General features: G+C 40.0%; 1 long non-coding RNA gene across 1 annotated transcript; it reads right to left on the minus strand.

Moving 5' to 3' along the window:
- On the minus strand, window positions 1-11,797 carry LOC115017157 (uncharacterized). The gene is made up of 3 exons (XR_003833226.1): window positions 11,616-11,797; window positions 11,225-11,284; window positions 1-92 (listed from the first exon to the last, which is right to left on the minus strand). It is a non-coding gene; the product is annotated as an uncharacterized LOC115017157 (long non-coding RNA).
- Between the last annotated feature and the right edge of the window lie 1,265 nt (window positions 11,798-13,062).

A 13,062-nucleotide genomic window follows, 5' to 3' on the forward strand; every position in this document is an offset into this window, starting at 1 on the left:
TGCGGTGTGGCTCTGTTCTGTGGCAAACCTCCCTGCCCTTCCATATGCATACATGAACAGCCTAAGGCGGGGAGAACAGCATCAAAGCCTGCCTATAGGGTACAGAACAGAGCAGACATCAATGACAACATAAATAACATTAATAAGTCAAACAGCATAAAAAAGAAGAGCTTTGGTGTTGGCAGGTTGCAAGCAGCAGCAAGGGTAGGCATGCTAATGCAACCACAATAAGGTGTCCTGTATGAGCTTTGCAAATTGGATGCATAGAAGGCAATCAGCTGCTATAACAGCGTTTCATTCACCATGACCAAAATAACCACCATTGCTGCTTTGTACATGTTGTTGTTCATTTTGTAGCTGCTCCATCACCGTACAAAATAACTTCATCCAGGCATAAATACAGCAGCCTTATACCATCGACAGCCTATACTTCATACATATACATTTTAAAAATAGATTTTCATCCGGTCTCTGTACACATATGAGGTACTATTGTAAAGCTCTGGGTGCCCACAGACGGCTATTTATTTTAATAATTTCTGATTCAACAATTACAGGACGTCAGTGACGCCAGGAAGAGAATCTCAACGCTGAGAGGATTTAGCAAATCAGTGTCACGCAAATGTTCTCAAATGTTGCGTCTTTGCATTGACTTTATATTTAAATGTGTCGGGCGAAAAGTTTGCTTCAGGTTTGATGAACACAACATTACAAATTCACTGACCTCTAACTCTGCAATGACACTCACATTATCCTAAGCTCTACTTTGTAGTTAGTGCCAACTGTAGTGAACCTGTTAGAAAACCGTTGATTATATATTTACACATCCAGCAGTTACGGAGCACCCATCATCATCATCATCATCATCATCATCATCATCAGCGTTCATTTGGAGTCGTGTTACTCTCTCCCTGGCTCTGTTTCTGCTCTCTACCAACTCCTGAGGCAAATATATGTCTCTTTAGCTGCTACATGCTCACAAGCTAGTCACTAACTGTCTCTGTCTGCTGTCTGGTGCTAAACAAGTACTATACTACAAAGTAGGAATACAACAACGTAAAAGTACTTACAGTACTCATTCTGCTGAAAAAAGTGCCTTGATTGATATATGTATATGTATTATTATTAAACAGGATTATTTGAGTCCACATTTTTAGCATCAATTAACAAGGTATATGATGATGATCCATTTCTGTATATGGAAGTAAGTATGTGCTTCTCTGTGAATGTCAAGACTTAAGAAAAATCTGTAAAGTGGAAATAAACTGTCGTTTGGGAGTGTTTGCCGGTTTCAATATTCCTCAGGTGTGTTCCTGAAGATTATACAGCCTTAGATTTTGCAAATTTGCCTCAAACTTGTCACTCTTATGACAGTTTGCCCTCAATCAGATGAGATAGAAGCTGCCTGCAGCTGTCCAGAGCAGCTGCACAACAACACATGTCCTAACAATCTCCATATAACACCTGTTGATTCGCAAAACGCCTCAGACAGCAGACGAGAACCGTGAGTGAAGAGATTGTCCTTGACATGTATTTTGACTTTGTCTGCGATATCCATAATGTGTTATGAAATGGTATTTTTATGTTGCTAGCGGCTTCTTACAGCATGCACATATTCTTTCCAGACAAAGCACTTCCAAGACAAGCTGTAAACTAAACGACTGTGAGCAAATGTGACAGAAAATTAGTGCAGTCCTGTCAGTGTGCGCTTTCATACTGCAAGCAAAATGCCCTACAGGACTGCACAAAACGTGTTTTTTGCTTCATACTTTATAAATGTTACTCTGGGGATGGAAATCCACCACAAGCTAACATTTTTCCATGAGACTTTCTTTGATGCATAGCCTAAAGCCTGAAGTGTATACTGCCATGATTATAATATGAATTGTCTGTTTTCACCTCCAAATACAGCCGTCAATAAGTTATTTTACACAATGAATGTTCGTTGGTTCAGGCAAATAGATTATTCCATTAGTCAAATTGATTACAAATGTGTTAGTGGGGTCGACTGTGTCGGCCCAACAACAAATTAGATTTTTTTTAAAAGTGAATGCAATCAGTCTGGTGTCAGTCTATTGAGTTAATTAGGGCCAGCAGTGTTGTTGTACTGTTCTGTAATCTTTCACCAAATATTACTGCTAATTTCTGTCATTGTTTAATAATTTCTTTGCTTGGGTGCAATGCTAGTCGATGGTTGTTAATGATTATACTGTGTTACCTTTCACTGGCGTTCACATCTGTACGACGTTTTGATGTGTTCTGTTGTTTCCAGCTGCTCATTCTTCCAGTCGTCTGAGTTACGCTTGTCTATCACTTCCATCTTTCAGATCACGTGGCACGCGACACGTTTTGCGCTTGTCCATAACTTCTAAGACAACAGATGCCAGTGCACATTACATTACAGTTCATCAGGCAAATGCTGTAAAAACTTAACTCAGAGTACATCATCACTAACATCAAAGTGGAAATTCTAAACAGAGAGCACTGCAACTAGTGAGAGTAACAGATAAATCCCCGCTAGTTAAAGCTTTCCATGGCTGTCCTCATCTGCACTATGGCTGATACTGCTCTTCTGGCTGAAACAGGGACAAAAGCCATTTGGCACCACATGCAGATAATTCATATGGTTTAGTGTTACAGGATTAAACAAGGAACCACTAATGAAATAAGAGCATAAGACTTATTGAAGGCTCTTTTTAAGAATGTCCTAGAGAAATCACAAATAAAAGGGCACTCAGAGAGCCGGACTGACCTCCTCCAAGGCTGCTTCCATTAGTGAGAAACATGTGTGTATCAGCCCTGTGATTCGTTTCATGAAAATTGGGCCAGTAGTTTTTCTGTAATCCTGCTGACAAACAAACCAAACTGAAAACATAACCTCCCTAGCGAGAGGTAATTATGATGTGATGGAGAGGAAGCTGAGTCTGAGGGTGCATCAATGCCATAAAAGCTTCACACATCCGTGACACTTGTACAACATTTTGTTATAATTGATAGTAAAAAAGGAAGTAGCAAAGAAAATAAACCTGCAAAAACGACATATGGTAAAATGGGGACCCTGGACTTACTATATCGCTTAGAAATTCAACAGTCATTCTTCAACAATCTACAACAATCCACAATTACATCATCTCAGAGACTCAGTCATGCCAGTTAGATATTTCTGTATAATAACAGGACACCAGGGAATCAGCACAGGATGGAAATGATCATCATGCATCTTTATACACTATTGCAATTGAATAAAAGTCCATTCAAATTCTTAAAGGAAAAGGGAGAGGCTACACAACACCAACCACAGGACACCTGAGTCCAACAGGCCATCACTCACAAGAACAACTTTCAGATCTACAGGAAATTCAAAATGAACCAAAAATAAATTAATGCATACGTTCACATATCCCCATTGAATTCCAAGATCTAGATGACGTCCCCCTTTTGTTTGCTAATCCACTTCTGTCAACAATTTAGAATCTCAAACAATGAATGGAATTTATTCATAACGTCTGGTAAGGTTAACACAAGCCAGAACATTTAAAAAACAGCCGCAATATGTGGTTTGTGTAGATATTTTAGTTGATACCAGTTTCATTGTGTAATAACTAAAAAAGAGACCTTGTTACAGAACCCCCACAGCGTGAGTAGGCTACAAAGTGAGACAATTCTTTCAAGACCGCACAGAAAGGTTCAGACAACTGCGCCTCAGCAGAGGACGAGTGAGTCAGTCCACGATAACGAGGGTGCTACATTTACAATAATTGGCACATTGCATCATGAGGGTGTCGATTGTTCTCACGGCAACATTCTGTTGCGTTAGCATCTCCAGAACCAGTGTCAGCCAGGCAGCGCAGAACCAGCAGGCATCTCAGAATGAGGTATGACACACTGTTAAACTACCACTTCAGCAGCTAAGAAATCCATGGTGGCTTTTTGTAGTCATTTGTGATATACAGACTTTTGGCCTTAATAACCCATTTTTCTAGGTTGTCAATTTAAATTTGAAAAAATAGAGGGTGGTGGTAAAGTGCTTTTTACTTATTAAGTTGTCTTTAAAGTGAGGTTTAAATGGGGAGAAAATGCGTTTCAGGATGTAGTGCATTGCTAAAAATCATCATACTTACCTTTTTTTTGCTAAACCAAGAAAAGTAAAGAAGAAAAATTGGCATATCATAATAAGATAGCTATGTCATTATATATTCTCATGATGAAGTTTGTTTCCCTTATTGTGACATCTTGTGTGGCACATGTGTAGTGTACAATACGGTTACTAATGTATGACAGTAATAAATCTCATCAGGAGTGAATACTGTAATTAAGTTTGTGCATCTTAGTAAAGGATACGTTACAATACTCACATGCCATTTGTACATTGAAAAGGTTATTGGATGTTGTTTTCATTTTGTGCTGTTGATACTGACGATGAAGTGATCCCCTCCCCCTCTTACTACACCAAAGCATCCAGGGACCAGCTGAAAGCCACCCAGATGTGACTCCATCAAATATTTAAGTTTCCTAACTGCCAAATAGACTTATTATTATATTTTTTATTTTAAAGTTCAACTGATCAACATGGAAATCAAATAATATATATTTGGTATTTGTTTTGCATTGTGTTCTTATTTGGTCAAAATGGGCATTTCCAAAACGATACTTCTGCAGCTCTCCAGTGGGCATGACTTTTTAGTTTTTTGCTGCAATTTGATTGGTGCAATATCGGTGTGGGCAGGGACTAAAATTGTCACTTCATTTGCAACAGGTAGAGATCAGGGGAGCCTGGTATTTAGCAAGCTACTGGATAGAAATGGAAATTACTTTTAATTACTGCATAAGGATTTGACCCTGCGTTATATTACAAATGAATATATATTTGAATATGCAATCTGGTTTGATCGAGCATTAGACCCACGTTGTTATCTGTTGCTTAGCCCCAACTTCAGCATTCTGTACATTACTACGTGAGGAACATAATTTACGTAATCTTACGTTACGTAACTAACATAAGCATTTATTTATTAACCCAAACCATGATATATTTCCTTAACATAACTCTGTAGTTTTGGTTCCTAAACCATAGACTGTATACAAGAAGTAGACGTAGTCACTGTGACGTCACCCATTAGTTTGTGGACTACCGTTTTGAAGCCTAAATTTGTCATTTTGGCCATTGTAATCTTGTATTTTTGGAACCAGAAGTGACACGAGAGAGTGAAGTAAAACGGAACGCTGAACAAGACATTATAGGCGCCCAAATTATTATAATGAACTTTTATTGGCTGAAAACGCACTGTGAAAGTGTTGAAGCATTCGAGTGGTTATGAAAACAACTGATAACGACCATTTAATGGCCTAATAACATTCGAAACGAGTGTGAAGCCTCAGGAAAAATGTCTAATTGGAGTGAGCCATTCACTATTTGCAGCACATCAGCCACTAGATAACTGGAAAACAAATGGGTTCAGTAACAAAGAAATGGACCTTTTCAGAGGTCTTTTTTTTTTCGGGAGGCAGAGCATTAGCACCTGTCGTTCTGCTGTGTGCTGAAGTGTTTATTCAGTGGGAAGGTCATGGACACACTGTTGGGACTGAGGGAGGACGTAGGGGCCCTCCAAGAGAGCGAGTATAGGGATTTATTTGACCTTCTCTGTGATAAGCTGTGGCTGGTCAGACTAATTTACTTCATACAGATCTTAGAATTCTCAGTGACCAAAACACAGGCCTTCACAGGGCAAGAAATCAAGGGATTTGTAGCTGGAGTATAACTGCATGTCGGAGGTTATGGGAGGCCTGACTTGACTCGTAACCGAGTATCTTGTTAGAGTGCAAGTGAAGTTTGAACACTACTTTCTAGACTCAGGGGGAACTTCAGTGAATGAGGTAACCATTTTAAGCTGCAGCCTGCCCTGATGTCTTTATTCTTACACAGATGGGTTTTTAGTGATACTTCAAGCAAGCAATAGGAGCAAGTTCATTTCTAAGACAAGAGGAGCAAGGCAGATCGTGCTGGGCTTCATGCTGCAGAAGTCTTTTTTCTTATGCTTGTCTGAAAAAGTACAATATGTTGTGATTCGTTTTGGTACTTCACAACGCTAACAGCTCGAAAGGAGAGCCTGCACAATGTGATCCTTTCAGTATAATAGCCTTGAAAGAAATACTTGTACCTAACAATTTTGTAATGTTCCCATGTTTTTGTCTCCATGTCAGATATATACTTTGCTTTCTAATTATTTTGGAGGCCATCATTTGTTGGGGTAGCACTGTGTGCTGCATTACAATAAAGACTGGGACATTTCACCAATTTTACAAATAAAGGTCAGTTTACTTGTCATTTGGAGTGTGAATCAGCTTGTGGAAACAGTTGTGTAACATCTGTGCATTTGGAAGGAAAAAATGTTTATCTTGAGTTGGACTTCCTTTGGGCAATATTATAAGGAACCACACTATAAACTCTCATTGTTATGCGGATGATAACCAATTATATCTATCAATTAAACCAGACGAAACCAATCAATTGGCTAAACTTCAAGCATGCCTTAAGGACATAAACATTTGGATGTCTAGCAACTTTTTGATGTTAATGTTCTGTCTTTTAACTCCCACATAAAACAAATCTCAAGGACTGCCTTCTTTCATCTACGTAACATTGCAAAAATAACACACATCCTGTCTCAAAATGATGCAGAAAAACTAGTCCATACATTTGTTACTTCAAGGCTGAATTACTGCAACTCATTGTTATCAGGTTGTCCCAAAAAGTCGCTTAAGACTCTTCAGTTGATCCAAAATGCAGCAGCACGTGTATTGACAAGAACTAGGAAACGGGATCATATTACTCCTGTATTAGCTGCTCTGCACTGGCTCCCGGTTAAATACAGAATATAATTCAAAATCCTTCTGACTTACAAAGCAATTAATGGTCAGGCTCCAGCATATCTTAAAGATCTCATAGTACCTTATAAATATTCAAAATAACGCCACGAAGTCAGGATTCAAATAAAATAAAAGGGCTTGATCAATATTCTTATAAGAAGAAGCCGAGTTTTATTTCATACAAAGGATGATCAAAAACAACTCTCCTAGCCTCTGTATTTATGCCCATTCTAAAGACAGGAAGCCATGAAGAGCTTCCAGGTCAGTTTTCCTTTGTGCTACAACATGGGGGTCGACAGAAAACACAGATGTATAGATGGAATCGGAGTTTCGGGCTTCCGGTGGAATCGCAATGCATGCTGGTGTGGCAAGCCTAGAAAAGTGAGCACCAACTCTACAAGGGCCGACATATTGGATTTCTTCTCTACGCGTTTACATTGTAAAAACTCGATCATATTGCCAGGGTGTTTGCTGCATCAGAGATGAGCATTGAGGAGCAACCAACAGCTAACGAAATAATTTCAATCACAGAAAAAGAAAAGACTAAGCTTTTGGTTATGCCGAGTGGCGTTTCAGTGCCTGATCCCTTGACATTGCAGGATGGCTGGGTCAATGAAAACAACAGCATGACTTCTTGGCCGCCGATATACCTCAGCGATATAACATTATTTTTAATGTCCGACCACCCAGGGAACGAATGTCGAGTTTCATAAACGAACTTTGAACGAATACAAAGAAGGCAAAGCATTTAGACTGTTTGACTCTGGCTGGTTGAAACAAATATCTTTCAATCCTCTCGCAGATTCTGAGTATTGCTTTTTGAAAGCAAAATGTACTCACAAGGATCGGCATGGATCTGTGCAGTCAAGAAAACTGGTGATATCATAAGTGCTTATTGCAGTTGTGTAGCAGGGTAAGCTATTATAAATATATACCTAAATTGTGTTTGTTAATTATTATAAAACTCAATATATAGAAAGTACATTTGTCAATATATAAATCAAGTAGATAGACTACATACCTCAGGTCGAGTTCAGGATCAGGGAATTCATTTGTTGTTTTTCCTTGCATGAAATGCTCACTGCAAATCCACGAAGATTTCTTGGGCTCCCAAGACTTCCCATTGTAATCCTGTCTCTTTACAGCTTTGGTCCATGCTAGCCTTCTATCGTTGTTCTTTAGTGCTATTGGAAATGGAAATAGTTCGAACGGGGGCTTGCAGTCGCAATTTTTGCAATCGTGAAGCTCACAATGAGATTCTGCCCATTTATTTAGCTTTTTCCCACTGTTTGAACATCCTGTCACCATACAATGTCGGTGTCCAAATCCCATAACTAGAAGAGCGATTATTACACACTAAAAACTAGCCAAATACAATGTAAACACGCTTGAAGAATAAGCTAAATACAATGTAAACACGTAGAGAAGAAAATCCAATATGACGGCCCTTGTAGAGTTGGTGCTCACTTTTCTAGACTTGCCACACCAGCATGCATTGCGATTCCACCGGAAGCCCGAAACTCCGATTCCGTCTATAATCAACTCAGGTCCCAGACGTGCTAATTCAATCGACTCCACTATCAGACTTGCTAATTCACTAGGCTGAGGAACTGTTCTTAGAAAGAGCAGTTCACCTCCTGTCCCCTGCTGTGCTTTAAAAATCAGTATTACAATCAGTATTATAATCAGTAAAACCTGTATTTTCTTATCATAAACCAACTAGAGCATTGCGCTCCCAGACTGCAGGGTTACTTGTAGTTCCTAGAGTCTCTAAGAGTACAATGGGAGCCAGAGCCTTCAGCCATCAAGCTCCTCTCCAGTGGAACCAGCGTCCAGTTTGTGTTCGGGAGGCAGACACAATCTCCACATTTAAGACCAGGCTAAAGACTTTCCTTTTTGATAGAGCTTATAGTTAGGGCTGGCTCAGGTTTGCCTTGGATCTGCCCCTAGTTATGCTGCTATAGGCTTAGACTGTCGGGGGACACCTCCCTGCTCTCCTCCTTCTCTTCCTCTCTCCTCCCCTCCCTCTCTATCTGTATGCATTTATGTAAATGTAGGTTACTAACACAGCATCCGGCGCATCATCCCCGGAGTTTCTGTGTCTCTCATGTGGCAGGTTGCCACTGATAAAGTTTACGTGAGGATCAGGAATCGTGGCTGCGCCTGCTGCCCTGGTCCTGCTGGACACCGGGAAGCCTTTTTGACATTTTTCTGGATTCATCCATACTTTCTCATAACATAATTTCTGTCAAATGTTGTATTTGTACTATGTTGTTTATCCTGTACACACGACATCTATTGCACGTCTGTTCGTCCTGGGAGAGGGAACCCTCCTCAACTGCTCTCCCTGAGGTTTCTTCCATTTCCCCCTTTAATTATGGGGTTTCTTTTAGGAAGTTTTTCCTTGTGCGAATGCGAGGGTCTAAGAACAGAGGGTGTCGTAACCTGTACAGTCTGTAAAGCACACTGAGACAAATGTATAATTTGTGATATTGGGCTATATACATAAATTTGATTTGATTTGATTCAAATCTTCAACATAAGTCCAGTGTTACAAACTTGGGGCACGGAGTTTGAGAGACGTTGTCATTTACCAGATGTACAGTAGAGGGTCTAATGAACAGTGTTGCATCATGGGAATTGTAGTGCTCAGTGTTTTTGGAGCTTAACTCATACATAATTTTAGTGCCTTGAGATTGCTTTTAGCTTTGAAAGGCGCTTTATAAATACAATTTATTATTATTATTACAAGGGACTAAAAGTCAGTTATCTCTGCTTCCATTTGAACTATTCCTTATTTTTCTTATCTTTCTCTTGTGAGTCCCTGCTGCAAGCATGGGTGGACTAGGAGACAATAGGCCCTTGGGCACAGACATGCCAAAGGTCCCACCACCTCTCCTACATAGGAGCAAGTCACACAGACTTTAGAGTTGTTAGCCTGTTTTTCTTGTTATTTTTTGTTTTATTGTCTCTTTGTAGTTGTTTTGTGTCTCTTTGAAGTCCTTTTGTGTCTCCATGTGTTAATTTTGTGTCTCTTTGTAGTCGTTTTGTGTCTCTTGGCAGTTGTTTTGGTCTCTTTGTATTCGTTTTGTGTCTCTTTGTAGTCTTTTCATGTTTGTGTCTGGTCATTTAAGTCTCTTCCTGGTTGGTAGGTGTATCTTTAAATTACATTTTGTAGGTGAAGGCCAGGGGGCCCCCTGACACTTTGGGGCCTTTGGCCTGTGCCTGATAGGCCTGTTCAGTCATCCACCCATGGCTGCAATGGAGCCTGAGCCTTGAGGTGCCTCCTGGTAAAGATTTCGGTTTGTATAGTTCCAAAACAAGTTTCAGATTCACTGACAGTGTACTCAGGAGTTACACAAGTTCATGTTTGGAATGATTATGAAGTTAATCCTAGCTTTACAGATGCCACTGCAAAGAAAAGAAAATATATTGAAATTGATATAATTGAAGTGTTTGCTTGGCAAACATTAAATCAGAGTTACAATAGCAGCAAACACAAAAGGAACATAATTCAAACATAGATCCAAACAGAGATGATTCATTATTTGTGTTCTGCCAGCTGCTGTTGGTGGACAACTAAAACCTACCTGTATGAATGCATCTTTTTCAAATATCTTTTTCCGGTGTACTCTTATTTTTTATAAGTCATATGAGCTAGAAATGGCTCTATTTGATTACAATGAGTAAATCAGTATAATTTTTCAGACTGAGAAAAAAAAAGACTGAAAAGTCACTCCATTAGTCCATTTCTGAGCTCTTCTGTTCACTCTTCAGTGTTTTGGAGCAGAATGTCAAAAGAGCCATTAAAGAGTGCCGTTTGGAAGTCATTTTGTTAAAAAGGTGCACATGATGTCTAATGTTGGCGTTTATATACTCATCTTAGAGAGCCCTTCAAACAGAAAGGTTGGCTGAACTGAAAAGAGAGCTTTTCATTTGGCAACTTACACTGTCCAAAAATATAAACGCAACACTTTTGTTTTTGCTCCCATTTTTCACAAGCTCAAATCCAAGATCTAAGACTGTTTCTATGTACACAAAAGGCCTATTTCTCTCAAATATTGTTCACAAATGTGTTTAAATCTGTGTTAGTGAGCACTTCTCCTTTGTCGAGATAATCCATCCACCTCACAGGTGTGGCACCTCACAACCACATGTAACCACAGCAGCCCAGGACCTCCAGATCCAGCATCTTCACCTACAAGATCGTCGGAGACCAGCCATCCGGACAGCTGATACAACAATCGGTTTGCATAACCAAATAATTTCTGCACAAACTGTCAGAAACCGTCTCAGGGAAGCTCATCTGCATGCTCTTCGTCCTCACCGGGGTCTTGACCTGACTGCAAATGCTCACCTTCGATGGAGTCTGGCACTTTGGAGAGGTGTTCTCTTCACGGATGCATCCCGGTTTTCACTGTACAGGGCAGATGGACAGTGTGTATGACGTCATGTGGGTGAACGGTTTGCTGATGTCAATGTTGTGAATCGAGTGGCCCATGGTGGTGGTGGGGTTATGGTATGGGAAGGCATATGTTAAGTTCAACGAACATGGGTACATTTTATTGATGGCATTTTGAACGCACAGAGATACCGTGATGAAATCCTGAGGCCCATTGTTGTGCCATTCATCCAACACCATCACCTCATGTTGCAGCATGATGATGCAATGCCCGATGTTGTAAGGATCTATACACAATTCCTGGAAGCTGAAAACATCCCAGTTCTTGCATGGCCTGCATACTCACCAGACATGTCACCATTGAGCATGTTTGGGATGCTCTGGATTGGCGTATACGACAGCGTGTTCCAGTTCCTGCCAATATCCAGCAACTTCGCACAGCCATTGAAGAGGAGTGGACCAACAACCTGATCAACTTTATGTTTCACTGCGTGAGGCAAATGGTGGTCACACCATATAATGACTGGTTTTCTGACCCCACCCCTCTCTGTTCAGTGCCTAATAAATGTCTCTTTTCAAGATAATACTGCACATGTTAGAGTGGCCTTTTATTGTGACTAGTCTAAGGCACACCTGTGCAATAATCATGCTGTCTAATCAGTATCTTGATATGCCACACCTGTGAGGTGGATGGATTATCTCAGCAAAGGAGAAGTGCTCACTAACACATATTTAAACACATTTGTGAACAATATTTGAGAGAAATAGGCCTTTTATGTACATAGAAAAAGTCTTAGATCTTGGATTTGAATTTATGAAAAATTGGAGCAACAGCAAAAGTGTTGCATTTATATTTTTGGTCAGTGTTTGTAGCTATATCACAAAACGCCTCAAACTGCCACTGTTATGGCCACGGCTTTATTTATCTGCGGGGATTACTTTGTGGATGCATGCACCTTGTTTCCCTATTATGTATGCAGATTAGAATGTGTAACCCCCGCCCCTTGATTGGCTGCAGTGATACCTCTCCTCCCACCTTGAAGAAGACAGAGTTGTGATTGGCGTGTACCTGTTCCTGTTCACCAATCCGAGGCACACTGAAGAGACCAGAAGACTACAACTGCCTGGCCAGCTCTTCAGACGAGGCTGCTGGTGTTCATAGCCATATGCATTTCTGTTTGGTCTGAGACTATCGCGCTCTTATATAGAGTATTGAATGTTGTATATTGAACATGGCACAGTGTGTCTCGTATTTCGTGCAAGCTGTTCACCGTCTGTAGATTGTGATAAGTTTGATCATCAGCGTGTTGAACAAGCTGTTTGCAGAGAATTGCTAAGCACGCTAGGTGCTCCGGTGCTGTTTATGCCTTTGTATGTATTTCGTATTGATCCAGTTTTCACCCCGAGTTTTGTTTTGGAATTGTTTAGGTTGGGGTTTATTTTTGTGAGTTTGGCTTTGACGCCTCATTGCTCTTATGTTAAGAGACCTTCTTTTGTTCTATTTGTCTCTTGAAAAGCAATTGATTGCCAATTATCCATATTGTATTAATAAATATATTTTATTTACTATAAACATCTGGTTATATGTTACTCCCTTTTCCCTTGGATCATCAAGAGTATGATTTGGCTTTTTAGCTGTAAATTATGTTTCTAAATTAGATGTCCAACATTTGATTTAATTTAATTAATTAGAAATTATTCTACAAATCCATGGTTTGGTTCAGACCTCAACCTTTTTCTGCATTTGTGTGAAAGAAATGTTTGGGTTTTATTATGAACTGGGTGTCGCGGTG

This window comes from Cottoperca gobio, chromosome 12 (assembly GCF_900634415.1).
Source record: "Cottoperca gobio chromosome 12, fCotGob3.1, whole genome shotgun sequence".
Lineage (NCBI taxonomy): Eukaryota > Metazoa > Chordata > Actinopteri > Perciformes > Bovichtidae > Cottoperca > Cottoperca gobio.